This window comes from Thrips palmi, unplaced genomic scaffold (genome assembly GCF_012932325.1).
Source record: "Thrips palmi isolate BJ-2018 unplaced genomic scaffold, TpBJ-2018v1 HiC_scaffold_2, whole genome shotgun sequence".
NCBI lineage: Eukaryota > Metazoa > Arthropoda > Insecta > Thysanoptera > Thripidae > Thrips > Thrips palmi.
Window position 1 is genome coordinate 5,795,173 of NW_023144629.1, and position 14,407 is coordinate 5,809,579.

Genomic DNA, 14,407 nt, shown 5'->3' on the forward strand with positions numbered 1-14,407 from the left:
GAACAGGCTGCGGGGCAGGGGGTGGGGGGGGCGGAAAATGGCAAGTGGCCCTCGCAAAGCGGAAAACGGCACGTGGGAAGTAGCAAGTGGCAAAGTGGGAGGTAGAATGTAGAAAGTGGGGAGTAGAAAGTGGGAAGAAGGAAGTGGCAAGGGGCAAGAGGCAGTGGGAAGTGGAATGCAGAAAGTGGGGAGTGGGTGGAGAAGCAGGACCGGAGGACCGCCTCCACGGCACGGCCATGCGGGCCGGCCGTTCCAGTGACCACTCGACCTCTTTGCTTACCGTTCCAGCCGGAAGGGGCAGCGGGGGGCGGCACGGGGAATGGGGGTCCATCTAGATGCGGGACGCAGAGCAGACGCGGAAGCGAATGGCTGAGCGGTCACAATCAAACTTGTCCACTAAAGGGAAGTTGGACAATAATGTAACCTCCGACGGCGGGGCAGCGCAGGCAGTGCGGGCTTGTGGAGGGGGGGGGGGGTGTCCTCCACCGGGCCCCTTTGTGTGCTCAGGGAGTGGGGAAAAGGGGGAACACAAGTGCAGCCAGAAACAAAGGAACGGCGGCTGTGCCCGTGTTATGTGATGAACACCATCGAGAAGAGCGACCCATTCAGCCCAGCCACCACAGACTGGCGCTGAGAGAGAGAAATCGACGAGAGGCGACTGGACGAGCGGGCAGCGACCGCCATGAAAAAGAGGCGACTGAATTACTGGAATAAAAATACGCGTAGCGGTGAGCGTCGCGGCGATACAAGGCGAACAAAACGGCAGCAGGGGCGGCGAGGGGTGGCGAGGCGCGGTGTGGCGCGAAGCTGCGAAGGGGCAGAGTTCTGTAATTGGCCTGGCGGGGCCGCGCGGGCTGAAGTTAGTCGGGATCGACTGTACGGCGGCAGGTTGCCACGAGGTGCGGCCGCGGTCAGGTGAGAAACTGGAAAAAAAGGAGGAATGTTCGATATTGCCGCCCAGAAGTCGCTTTCCTTAAGCGGATGAAAATGTACTTTCATTAATGAAACGGCGGTGTCCATGCTCTTTTTCGATTTGATTCAAACGAATTTTTGACGGTGAAGCAGCTTTATCTCGATGTCGGTGCGTGTCAATGAAGCGTGTTTCCGGTTGTGTGAGCCTGCTCCGCAACCCCGGACTGTCAGTCTTCTCAGTCCGTCCGTGCCGGTCCGTGCCGTCTGGGTCCTGCCAAGCGAGTCCGACCCGTGGGATCGTTTCGGTGCTCGGCCGCTCTGGCTGCCCAGGGCTGCAGCCTGAGTGTGACAGAGAGAGAGAGAAACGAAACGGCTTTTCGGAAACAGCATGTAGCAAAAGCAGCCCGCCTGGGGAGCGAGCGGCACGGTGTCAGCCACAGAAATGCAGCATTTATCGCTGGGCGTCGCTGAGGCAAACGGCCGCCCGACCCGTCTGTTATAACTCAATGGCAGCGCTGTGTGTGTCGGTGTGTGTGTGTGTGTGTGTGTGGAGGGGGGGTTAGGGATTCATGTTTAAGAATAAAAGACCCGCGGCAAACAACACGACAATTAAAAGCCGCGCGTCGACAAATAATGAATGGACAAGCACGGCCGCCGCGCAGCTTACACGCCAAGATCCCCACAGAGACCATGACCGGGGAGGGGGAGGGCGCAAAGGGAGGGGGAGGGGGTCGGCCCCGGGATGTTTGCGGTCTTAATGATGTTTGCTCTTCCGCGACACACGCGCGTGACACCTCACCCCACGGCCACGGCCTTGTACTTGCATACACGCCCTGACTCCCCCCTGCTGCCCCCGAAAGCCACCGCCATTGCCACCCATGCCAACCGCCCTCGCTCATGCTGTCGTTGCTGAGGGCGAGGGCTCCGAACACACGAGTCGCCACCGATCCCGAACGGAGAACGAGGAGAGAGTAGCGAGTTGGATAATAATCGAACGAGAGTCTTCGAGAGCGGCTGCAGACCTCATCATGCATTATTCAATGCGCCGCCGCGACGCAGCAAACTATTTTCTTTACTCTTCTTCCTCTCGCACGCCGCATCTTTGATTTTCTTTTTCCGCCCCGGCGACGGCGTCTCGAGTAGTGTTCGTGATTGGGCGGGCGGCGACGCCATGGCGCCCCGACGTCTTTGCCGGCCGGGCGGCCGACCGCCCTCCCAAGCTGTCGTTGCGGGGCGGGGGCCCGAACACCGAGTGGGCCACCGTCCCCAAACCGGCGTTACCCGACCTAGAGGTAGCACCTTGGAGCAAATGAGAGATTTTGAGGTGCGGGTGGGGGACCTCATATCCCAACAATGCGTCGCCGGAGACAAACTTCTGCTTTCTTTTTAGTTCCGACTCCCCGGGGCGCCGCATCTTGCTTTCCGTCGGGTCCGCCCCGGCAAACTCGCCGTCTCGAGGTTCCACACCAATTTGGCGCACCACACCAAACGGCCAAACGCGGCCTTCGCGCGTCGTGGCTTCGGCCGCCGTCGTTTCGCAGAAAGGCACGTCGAATCAGGTCGGTACGGTATCGAACCCGCTCCGGAGAACGTGTTACATCGCTACGAGCGAAAAGCCGACCCGAATCTGACTTTAATCTAACCGCGCCATTACCGCGCGCACCACCACACCGTACGGCCGCGCGGTGGGGGCATTCTTGCAGCGTCACTACTTCCTCCCCCCCCCTTCCCCTCCCCCTCCCCCTCCCCCTTCCCCCTCCCCCTTTCCGGCACAGACGCTGACATGCTCGCCTATGATGAGATGACTCGGTTCTTCTGCTGCCGCTGCCCCCTACTGCCGCGCCCCCAGCGTGTGCCGCCGTCGCCCCGCCCTCAACGCCAGCAACAACAACAATGTCATCAACAACAACACGCCACCGGCGCTGACCTGGAAGGGCTGGCGAAAAAGCACAAGGCAGACGGGCATGAGGAGGAAGGCGGGGCTGGGGAAGGGGACAGTTGTCGCGCATAGCGCCCACTTGAGGGTCAGGCAGGTAGAGGTCCGCGTGCCTCGGCAGCCTAATTCACGGCTGTCGCCCAGAGCCTCCTTTGCGTCCTCCGGGTCAAGGAAGTGCAAATGGAGGTTGACGTTCAGATTCCGGCAGCGCCACCGCGCGAGCCAGCCGAGCACTCCAGCAGCAGCGTCTCACGGCCCGCGGGACGCTGCTGTGAGTGCGACGGCGACAGAGCGACGGAACGCCGCCACTTCGGAACGGCTCGGCTCGGACAAGGCGAAGAAGGGGCACTCGGCACGCCGGGAGGAACGCCGGAGAGGGACCAGCGAGAAGGAAGCGAGGACGCCTTTGAACGCGCCGAATGGCTTTCGACCTAGAGCGCCTAGGGTGCCGCTAGCCCTAGCGTCCCTGCCACCCCAGCGGAGTCAAGTCAAACGCCTGCGAAGCGCAGGGTGGGCCAGCCCGCCGGACAGCGGCGCGTGGCGGGCTGGCCCACCCTGCGCTTCGCAGGCTGACGCGTGTGCGACTGTTGCTACACGCCAGCACGCCCCGCCCACGCACGCTGGCCCCACCGACGTCACTGCCTCTGTCTTTGTCGCACGCGTGGTGGATTCCGTAGGGGAAAGACGGGGGAAGAGAGGGACGGCCCGACGACGAACAGTGCGTGTGGTATACCTCGCATCTGGAACTCAATTTCCGAGATTTTGTTTTTGCAGCCGCCGCCGCCGTTTACGCGGAGAAAGGCGTTGTCTGGGCCGTGCTCCCTGCCGAGCCGTTCGGGGGACCGTCTGGGGGACCGTCGTCGCTCCGTCTGTCCCGCACCCTTGCGGGACGCCCCGTGAGTGCGACAAAGACACCTAAACCGTCTTCGGAATCGCGGGCCAGGGGCACCGTAATGACAGTGACGCACTTGGTGACGGCGAAGGTGCGGCCGACGCGGCCACGACGATGATCGAGTGGAAGAGCGGGCGTGCCTTTATGGTCAGACAACATTTTCATGGCTGTATCAAGACGGCGGGCCGGCATGTGTGAGAGGCGCTTTAACGGGCGTGGCGGGGCGGGCTGGGGGGGCAGGGCTGGGGAGGGGCGCGCCCTTTTACAACATTGTGAGGGCGCGGGGTGCTGCTGGCAACGCAACTCGAAGCGGGCGAAGCAGGCCCAGCAGCCCGGCAACATGGTAGGCACTCGGCACTTCCCTTTGCCGCTGGGGACCGTTAGGACCGTCAGGAACAAGAGGGGGAAGTGGGGGAAGAAAGGCGACATCCGGGAAGAAACCGTTTTGAATTCTACTCGGACAAAAAGATTAGCGGCAATCCCTACCGAGACAAAAATAAGCGCGAGGCAGTTTCCAACTCCGAACAAAAAAGCACAAAAAAAACTCTGTTGCGTGAGAGAAGTTTTATTATTTTGGCGCGCAGACAAACTAATCGTGATCCAGCGCACGCCCCCGCTGCCCGCCGCCCACCGCTGCATTGTTGCCGCCAACTTTTCAAAGACGGATCCGTTTTGCATTTCCAATCCGCAGCGAGGGGGCCGGGGGTGGGCCGGGGGGTTGGGGGGCGGGGCCGGGGGACCGCGACGTCGGCAGAAGCGGCAGGGTCTGGCTGCGGCGCTGGCGTGCTGTTTGCGGTGTGCCGGAGCGTCTCTTTGCTCACGGGCCGCGGCGTCCACGGCGGTGACGGCAGTTCTAGCCGCCGGTTGTCAAAGTCACCGCCTTGCCGATACCTAATCTTTCGTCCCCGTCGCTGCCTTCGAAAGGGAGCAGACGACGGCGAACAAGCCCCCCTGCCCTGCCACCCCTCCCCGCCCACCGCGCCGGCCCGGCCCGGCCCGGCCGGTAGCAGGACGGCAAAGTTTTTCAATTTCGGGCCGCGACTGTCGGACACCGCATGGCCGCGCCGTTTATTTTGCAACAGTGTCATTTGTAAGGCCGTGATTTCACGCCTGCCGACTCCTCGCTGACAAACTCGTTCTTCTTATCGAGGGTGCAGGAGCGGGGAGGGGGGGGGGAGAGGCCGATCCTCGCCTGGGGCAACGAGCGTCACGGCGCCGCACAGCCTCACCACGAGGCCACCAGAGGGGTACACGATGACGGCCAGAGTCTCGCCACGCCTCACCACGCCTCGCCACGCCGCGGAATTTCATTATCGGTACAAACTCGATTGGGCGACCCCACCTACGGGAGTACCACTCCGAATGACTGTCGGCTCGGCACTGTCAGCCTTCGGGAAGTTGGCCTGCGGAAAGAGTTAACAGAGAGAGGGAGAGAGAATGAGAGAGTTGCGTTATTTTTTCACGCGTGTGGATTTTCGCGGTTCCCACCACACTGCGAGGCTGCGGCAGGCTGATTCCGAACGGTGTCACCCTCTCACTCATGGCGCGTCCCGTGGAGGTGCGAGAGAGACAGAGCAACGAGGGAATCACCGTTTCGAATCAGCCCGCGGCGGCCGCGCGTACGCGAGAGCGCCGGCCAGTTTCTGTTTTTGTTCCAACAGAACGCGGTAGGGTTGCCTAGCCTGCCTTGCTCGGCCTGCCTTGCCTAGCCTGCTGCCTACCTCCGGGCGTCGGGGCGGAACAAGTTGTCTGCCACCCCCGGCCATAGTCTACGCGCACCGCCGCACCATCCGGTGTCGACGGGATGTTTTACCCCCCGGCTGCCCTTACCCCCGGTACACTGTGCCTAGGCATGTTTTACCCCCCCGGTAAATTGTGCCTAGGCACATTGTACCCCCCACCCTCGAGGGTAGGGGGTACAATGTGCCTAGGCATGTTTTACCCCCCGGTAAAATGTGCCTAGGCACGTTTTACCCCCCCCCGGTAAAATGTGCCTAGGCATGTTTTACCCCCCACCCTCAAGGGTAGGTGTACAATGTGCCTAGGCATGTTTTACCCCCCCGGTAAAATGTGCCTAGGCACGTTTTACCCCCCACCCTCGAGGGTAGGGGGTACAATGTGCCTAGGCATGTTTTACCCCTCACCCTTTGTCACCGAGCTGTGTGACACAGCCGAGACGAAACTTAAGTGCTGACCCGACCAATAAATGACTGTTAAACCCGTTGACATCAGCTCTGGGGCAAACAGGTGATGGATTCCGAGAGTCGTCGCTCTTTCTTTCCCCCACTAAGAGCGCCCAGACTGCGAGAGACGCGGAGCGCCCGAGGTAAAACGTGCCTAGGCACATTTTACCGGGGGGTAAAACATGCCTAGGCACACTGTACCCCCTACCCTCGAGAATGGGGGGTAAAACATGCCTAGGCACATTTTACCGGGGGGTAAAACATGCCTAGGCACATTGTACCCCCTACCCTCGAGGGTGGGGGTAAAACATGCCTAGGCACATTTTACCGGGGGGGGGTAAAACGTGCCTAGGCACATATTACCGGGGGGTAAAACATGCCTAGGCACATTGTACCCCCTACCCTCGAGGGTGGGGGGTAAAACATGCCTAGGCACATTTTACCGGGGGGGTAAAACATGCCTAGGTATGATGTACCGGCCGCAGTTCCTGTGCTTTTCTCTCTCGCACACAGACACGCTCACACGCACACAAGCACACGCGCGCGCCACATTAAGCCTAATGGGGTGCAAAACCACGCACAAATATTGGCGGGAACATCCTGCCAGTGTTATGCCGCCAGTTGGCGAAAATTCCCAGGACGCTCTTAGCATCAAAAGGGTTTGCCAACCTCAGCCTTCCCTTCTAGGCAATAGCTTTGGTCCCGAAGGAGCTGCCTAGTAGGCAGACCGACTGCGCGGTTGGCCGGATGCCTGCTTATGTGGCAACAGCGTCGCGGATCAGCCACCGCCTTGTGCCAGACAGGCGTTCCCGCACATTTGGCGGGCGGTGAGCGGCACACCGCGAGAAGGCGCTGCTTTGTGATGCAGCTCAACAAAAACGCATTACAATAACAATGGAATAATGTCGGGGATCCGCACCGTCCGCGCACGCGCCGTCTAAAACGCGGCGATAAACATGTCGGTGGCGAAATGAAAAGAAAAGGCAGAGACAGAGAGGGGAAAGGCTGTTCGCCGCGCCGCCCCGCGTGAGATATCCAGATCGGGGCCTGCTGCGAGGCTAGCCCCCGGGCCAGCGAGAGGGAGGCAAGGACGCTGCCGTTAGGTGTTCTCTTAATGAAACGGTTTAAGGTTAAGGGTCTCTCTTTTGCATATCTGGACGTGCGCGCCTCTCCGAGCTCTCGAGCCGCTCTGTTCGATATCTCTCCAGCAGTCTGGCGGCGCTGGGTCCGGGCCAAGGCGGGCGAGCCGAGGTGGCGCCGGGGCACCGAACGGGCCGCAAAGGCGAGTAACTGTTGTGGAAACGATTGCGAGTTGCCTTCGGGCCGTCGGGCCTGGGGGCAGCCTCGGGGCAGCCTCGGGGCTCCACTCCGATAACCGGGTGAAGGGGGCCTGGATAAGAAACAAAGTGTTGGGGCTGGGAGGCGGGGCGCCGACAGAAAAAAAGACGTGGCGGAAAAGAAACAGGGAAGAAAAGGTGAAAATCCATTTAAGTCCGAGAGCGGAGATTTGGTTTCGCAGCTGAGGGGAGAAAAAAGGATGGTAAACGGCGGCTGGTGGTGCTGCTGTAACAACACCGTGGTGACCATTTCGAAAAGCGGATAAGCCGGACTAAGACCGTTAAGATAAGTGTCAACGTAAAAGGAAAAAGTTTTAGTAGTTTTGATCACTATCGTTTTTACAGAGCGGACAGGCCACGCAGCGTGCAGGGTGCCACTTGACTGCCCTTGGAGTCCACATTGCAGCCCGGCAGTGCGGGCGCGGCGGGCGATTTCGCTCCGGGTTGTGTCTCGACCGTACCGCCTGAGCGCTGCCGCTCGCTGGCTGCTCTCGGCCGAGATGTGCTTGCAGAGCGTGACTGGGAGCGGCGAGGGACGGGGTGACGGGCCCCGGCCCGGCCCGGCCCGGACGGATATGTGTCCTGGAACGACAGCCGCCGAAGGTACGCTTTGGGCCGCCGAGATGGTAGGGTTGGTCGAATCGATTTCGATTTAAATCGAAAATCGATTCAAGTGGTCGATTTTCGATCGAAATCGTAATCGATTTGACGTGTCGATTTAATCGAAAAAATCGATTTAGGCGATCGATTTTCGATTTTCCTCAAATTTGCGCTATTTCCGCTTATTTGGCGCTCTCAGAGAATTCAAACTGCGGTGATTTTGGTGAAATTGAAGACTAGGAATCATTTACCACCAAGTTCAAGGTGTAATTTTTCAAAAACAAGGCCGTACAAGTAGTCGTGCTGCTGTGCGTGAGGAGAACATTGCAAATTACCTCAAATCCTGGCCGGTTATTGTATTAGTATAGAGGATCCGCACGTTGAGAAAGCCGCCAACAAATTAAACCCCCATTTTTACGCATATCAGAGTCACGATTGTAAAGTTACCGAGATAACTGTTCTGACCCCAATTAAACACTCTGTTCTTTCCAGGACCATAGAGCTTCAAATAAAGGATTTGTATGGCTTCCTAAGGCATACACCATGTAAAGTTGCAAAGAAGTCGACAAGGGCATACTTTTACCTTCTTTACCGTCCTATACATTCTGACCAGGATTGTGAAGAGTGACTCGCACAAGCAGAGCATCTAATCTGAGCCACAGGCATTTAAAAACGCAATTTACTAAGAAAGGCAGAATCGAAAATCGAAAGTTGAAAAATCGATTCATCACGTTAAAAAATCGATTTTGGAAAAAATCGATTAACTTGTAACGATTTGTGAATCGACGAATCGAAAATCGATTCGAGTGGCGAAAATGACAACCCTACGAGATGGCCTCCAGGGAGGAGGCGGCTGGGGCGCGTGGAGCCGAAGTCGGCTTTCTTCTCACAGGGAGGGAAACAGAGACGCGGCAACGCCACGGAAATTTGAAGAAGAATCCAAGTTTGACGTACAGATTTGATGGGTTTCTTGTTGAATGCCGAAGCGGTTCGCATTCCTGACCGAATCCAGCTCTATTAAAATGATGAGCTCGTGAAAGAGCGTTCCACGCACCGACATTCAAAACAAAGAGCATCTGCGCTCGTTTGCGTCGAAGTCCCTTTACAAACAATCAACAAAATAACACAGCAAAAACTTCCCACCATTAAAAGTTATCGCGGTGTGGGAACGAGTACCGTTTTCGAGTGCGCCGGCAGCGGCAGTCTTTTTGTTTCCCCCCCCCCCCTCCAGCGACCGGTGGCTGCGAGGCATTGCGAGGCACTGCGTGGCCGCCCTGCTCTGCCTCCAGTGGCCCCATGAATGGGCAACCGTGCGGCGCGCCGCGGTACACCCAGTGCACGCAGTCCGCCCACCTCAAGCACGTCCCTTCTTTTCCGCCAAATTGTTTCTGGCGTCGGGGGAGGGGGAGGGGAGGGGAGGGGGAGAGAAAGGGGGGGGAGGGGGGCAGGCCGGCCGAACAGGTTGCGGATTTGACTGGAGGGAACAATCCCCTGGAGAAATTTGACCTCCGCTGTTATGCTGTACTGCATTTCCATCCGGTGCGGGCAGGGGAGTGGGGGTGGGGGTGGGGAGGCAGGATGTGTACACTTTGCATAACATCAGGGGAGGCACGCGGCCGCGGGTTCGGGGCTGCACGTGGCCAAGGAGCTGTGGACGGCCTCCAGGGCCTCCAGGGCCTCGAGGGCCGCGAGGGCCGCCACGTGAGGCGGCCAGCCATTCCGACGGAACGTTGCGTCGTCGCTCTGTCTCGCTCGCGCCTCAGCGGAACGCCGCATGAGTCCCCCGGTGGCGACTTGGGGCGAGTTTACGCGGCGCGGCGCGGGATGGGCGGACAGGCCGCCCACGTGTGTGGTTTTGCCGGCGACAGCTGACGGCGTCGCGACGCCAGTCGAACGAAAAGGGTCCCCGGGGCCGCCACCACAGTCGTTATTTCGTCGCCCTGTCTACGTCGCACCCTCGCGGCGTCCCACAGTGTGCGAGAGAGACGGCCGGAGTCGCTCGGCTGGCCGAGGGGGACGCCGAGAGGGGAAGGGGGAGGGGGGAAAGAAAGGAATAAGAGTGGCGGCAAATGTCGCGCCAGTCGCGCTGCGCGTTTTTGACGCGCCCGTCAGGCAAACGTCGCGCCCGTCAAGGCGTGGCGTGGCGTGGCGTGGCGTGGCGCGGTGGGCCGGCCGAGATTATCCTTTGTTTCCCCGTTTCCGGAATAAGAAATAAATTGCGCGCGCTGACGGCTGTGGTGACGTCGCCGCGGGGCGCGTTATCACTTACACGAATTAGCAGCCGCGCTTGGAACGCGGCGGACGCGGCCACATAGGACTGCCGGATTCGCACTGTAAAAAAGAAGAAAATAAAAGAGTTCGTCAAAAACACTGGAAACATTTTTTTTTTTAAATTATCGCAACGGAAGGAAAAATCGAGGGAAGAGCACCCAAGTAGTGAGGGAAACTCAGACACTGTTTTGATCTAGATTTCCCTTGTTTTGTGACTTACCAGTACCAGTACCAGAGAGTTCTGAGAGTAGTGAGAGTACTAATACATATAGCCTAGCCTAGTCAGTATAGGGACTTGACTGTAGTCTGAGGTCTCTTCGTTTTCTGGCCAGAGAATACTATTAGCAGTGTGCGCGACGTTCTTTTTTTATTCGAGCAGCCGTATTGTGAGCGCACCTAGCTCCTCCGCGCTGCGCCGCGCTGCGCGCCGTGCTCCGCCGATTCCTGGGCCCCGTCGGCCCCGACCGCCCCGCCGTCTCATCCGACACGCCAGTCGTTGGCATTCCTCAGGAAAAGGTCCCGAGGCGGAATCCAAGATGAGGTCCCCGGTGCGGCGAGCCTCTGTTTTCAAGCCCCCCTCCCCCTTTTTCGGTTTATTTTTCCGTGTCGTTGGGTTGGCGGCCCGGGAGGAAATACTCGATGATCCACTCGAATACACTTTCATTATGCTTCACAAGACGCCGCGTCCGCCAATCAATTTGGGGGAAATACGTGGGAAATACGACTTCCTTCCGAGTGACTACAACGCGGTCCGCTGCTACGCGATGCGGCATTCAACCTCCGCCCCTCATGTCACTGTCAAATCGACTGCATGCAGTCACTGCAAAAAAAGACAAATCACTAAGAGACTTAACAACGAGCTCGTTCCTAAAATTGAGATAAAATACCTAAAACTGCAATAGTGTCTGTAGATGTTTCATGCCTCAATTTGCGAGAAACCAAAACAAAATCGGTAGCACAACTGCTATTCATTTGTTCCACCATTTATTTGTCCCGCCATTTATTTGTCCTGCCGTCCATCGCTCAACTTCCAGTGTACTGCGCATCGCATCGGTCTGGCCACCAAATTATTCCACGCGGGGTTGCTGCGGAATCCCCCGAATCCCCGGCAAGAGTATCGCCACTTAAAAATTGATTTCTACTCGGGCCCCGCGCCGCCCCGCCCCGCCCCGCCGCGCCGCCCGACCGCAGCGGAGGGCCCTTGCGAATTTTAAAGCCTCGCCTCCACGACGCCATTCAGGCGTCAATCCCACCGGTAGCCGTTCGCGCCCGCCACGTCCGTGTGTCTGTCTGTCTGCCTGTCTGTCCGTCCGTCCGTCCGTCCGTGGGCCCGTGGGGCGCGGCCTGGATGGAAGGCCAATGTTTTTAACGGCGCTGCACGATGGCCGAGTGAAAGAGGGCCTCGCCTTAGTCCAGTCAAACGGTGTTTTGACCCGGACAAAATTCCGAACAGTACCAAACTTTGGGAATCGTTAGAGGGAGCTATCAGGAAGCCTTTCACCAAAATCCCAAAAAATCCCACGGTGCCGATCGGAGATATCGCCGTTCAAAGTTCAAAATTTTGAACATTTGGACCAAAATGGTTTTTGGCACCTCACGCCCGAACGGTTTGACCTAGAGAGGCGTGCGAGTGCTCAAAATACTCGTGATACTTGCGGCTACAAGTTGCACGGCTCGGATTTTGATTTCGATAACATCTACACTGAAAAAAAATGAATTGAAGTGAAAATTTCGGTTTTTGTGAAAGGTACAAAGTACTTTGATTGTAATTTTCTCTGTTCCAAGTGGGAAATCGGCAAAATGTGCTTCTCTTGGTGTTGTAGGCCTACGTTTTCTGAATAGATTGGTATTTGTTTGATAACTGTGGGACTAAAATTGACTGAGATAGAGCGCCGAGACCTGAGCGCCGCGGCCCAGCGGGAGGTTTATCAAGTGCCCCGGCGTCTACCTTTAAGTTGCTCTAACTCACTCATTAATGATCGTATAGAGTTCCCTCTTATACGAAAAGAAGAGCAAAAGTCTGCCCTACAACATGGATGTATTTTATTTTTACTTGTTCTCATCGCGTTTCATCAAAAAGTGGAAAATCTGAAAATTTGGGTGTTTCGTGTGGGTTTATCTTGGTTTTCGACCGTTTTAGGGCATAGTGATGAGACAGATCGAAACTTAACCTTGTCCCAGCTGTCAAGCACTCTTTTCTGAAGCGCTGGACGCTTCATACGCCATTTTCCGTTAAACTATACCCGTGAAACTGCTTGTATTAAAAATCGGCCCGCGCGGCAAGCGGGTTGCCTACCTGCCCCTTAGGGGACTGCCTTGCAACAAGCCAATCTAGCATGAAAAAATGGTGTAAATTCCGACAAAGACATGCTAGTGAGCTGAAATTTTGGGATTGGGCAAGGTTTGTGCTGTAGAGTCTTGCCTCAAAAGTCCCAAAGCGTCCGTGGACCGGATCGACCGTTACACCCGTTCAATGTTAAAATCGTTGTCAAAATGTAGGGCTTTTGAACGCCCACCGTAACTTTTTTTCGGTAAGGCCTAATTCACTGGGGGTTGGCTTATTCAATGCATACTAAGACGCCCTACAACAATTATAAAGACCTGTTTTGTGATACGAGCTCAAGTATAGTCGCTACAGTAGGCCAAAGTCGGCAAAAAGTGCATTTTTTGCTCTTTCGGGCCTCGTTTTCCGCTATTCCGGGCCTTGTTTGCCGACTTTGGCCTACTGTAGCGACTATACTTGAGCTCGTATCACAAAACAGGTCTTTATAATTGTTGTAGGGCGTCTTAGTATGCATTGAATAAGCCAACCCCCAGTGAATTAGGCCTTACCAAAAAAAGTTACGGTGGGCGTTCAAAAGCCCTACATTTTGACAACGATTTTAACATTGAACGGGTGTAACGGTCGATCCGGTCCACGGACGCTTTGGGACTTTTGAGGCAAGACTCTACAGCACAAACCTTGCCCAATCCCAAAATTTCAGCTCACTAGCATGTCTTTGTCGGAATTTACACCATTTTTTCATGCTAGATTGGCTTGTTGCAAGGCAGTCCCCTAAGGGGCAGGTAGGCAACCCGCTTGCCGCGCGGGCCGATTTTTAATACAAGCAGTTTCACGGGTATAGTTTAACGGAAAATGGCGTATGAAGCGTCCAGCGCTTCAGAAAAGAGTGCTTGACAGCTGGGACAAGGTTAAGTTTCGATCTGTCTCATCACTATGCCCTAAAACGGTCGAAAACCAAGATAAACCCACACGAAACACCCAAATTTTCAGATTTTCCACTTTTTGATGAAACGCGATGAGAACAAGTAAAAATAAAATACATCCATGTTGTAGGGCAGACTTTTGCTCTTCTTTTCGTATAAGAGGGAACTCTATACGATCATTAATGAGTGAGTTAGAGCAACTTAAAGGTAGACGCCGGGGCACTTGATAAACCTCCCGCTGGGCCGCGGCGCTCAGGTCTCGGCGCTCTATCTCAGTCAATTTTAGTCCCACAGTTATCAAACAAATACCAATCTATTCAGAAAACGTAGGCCTACAACGCCAAGAGAAGCACATTTTGCCGATTTCCCACTTGGAACAGAGAAAATTACAATCAAAGTACTTTGTACCTTTCACAAAAACCGAAATTTTCACTTCAATTCATTTTTTTTCAGTGTAGATGTTATCGAAATCAAAATCCGAGCCGTGCAACTTGTAGCCGCAAGTATCACGAGTATTTTGAGCACTCGCACGCCTCTCTAGGTCAAACCGTTCGGGCGTGAGGTGCCAAAAACCATTTTGGTCCAAATGTTCAAAATTTTGAACTTTGAACGGCGATATCTCCGATCGGCACCGTGGGATTTTTTGGGATTTTGGTGAGAGGCTTCCTGATAGCTCCCTCTAACGATTCCCAAAGTTTGGTACTGTTCGGAATTTTGTCCGGGTTAGGGGGTCATTTTGCACCGTTTGACTGGACTACCTCGCCGCTTTTACCTCCGTCGGGGCGGAGAGCCCCTTTTGCGGCGGCCACAGTGTGGCGACCCGACGGCGGGCCGACGCAAAGGCCCCTCGCCCTGATGGACGCACCATTTCACTCTCGCGCGATCCCGCCGCTGCTGAATTACACCCAAGTGCATCTCCCTCTTGTCACAATGTTTTTTTGCCTCCTCATTCAACCGAATAGCAAATACCAAACAAAGAACGGAAATGAAAATTTTCCAGAAAGGCGCGACGCACCCGTAGGCCTACAAAGCGACCCCGAGGCGGCGACCTCAGTAAGCGCCCTCAGGC

General features: G+C 56.3%; 1 protein-coding gene across 2 annotated transcripts in view; it reads right to left on the minus strand.

The window, feature by feature from the left end:
* The window catches only part of LOC117647006, a 69,422-nt gene that overhangs the window by 48,226 nt on the left and 6,789 nt on the right, over positions 1–14,407 (minus strand). Inside the window, exon 1 of one of the 2 annotated variants that reach the window (XM_034388484.1) lies at positions 10,130–10,162. The exons of the other annotated variant lie outside the window; for it this stretch is intronic. The gene's annotated coding sequence lies outside the window, so the exon portion shown is untranslated. Of the gene's footprint in view, positions 1–10,129; positions 10,163–14,407 lie in introns of those variants that run through there. 2 annotated transcript variants of the gene reach the window in all.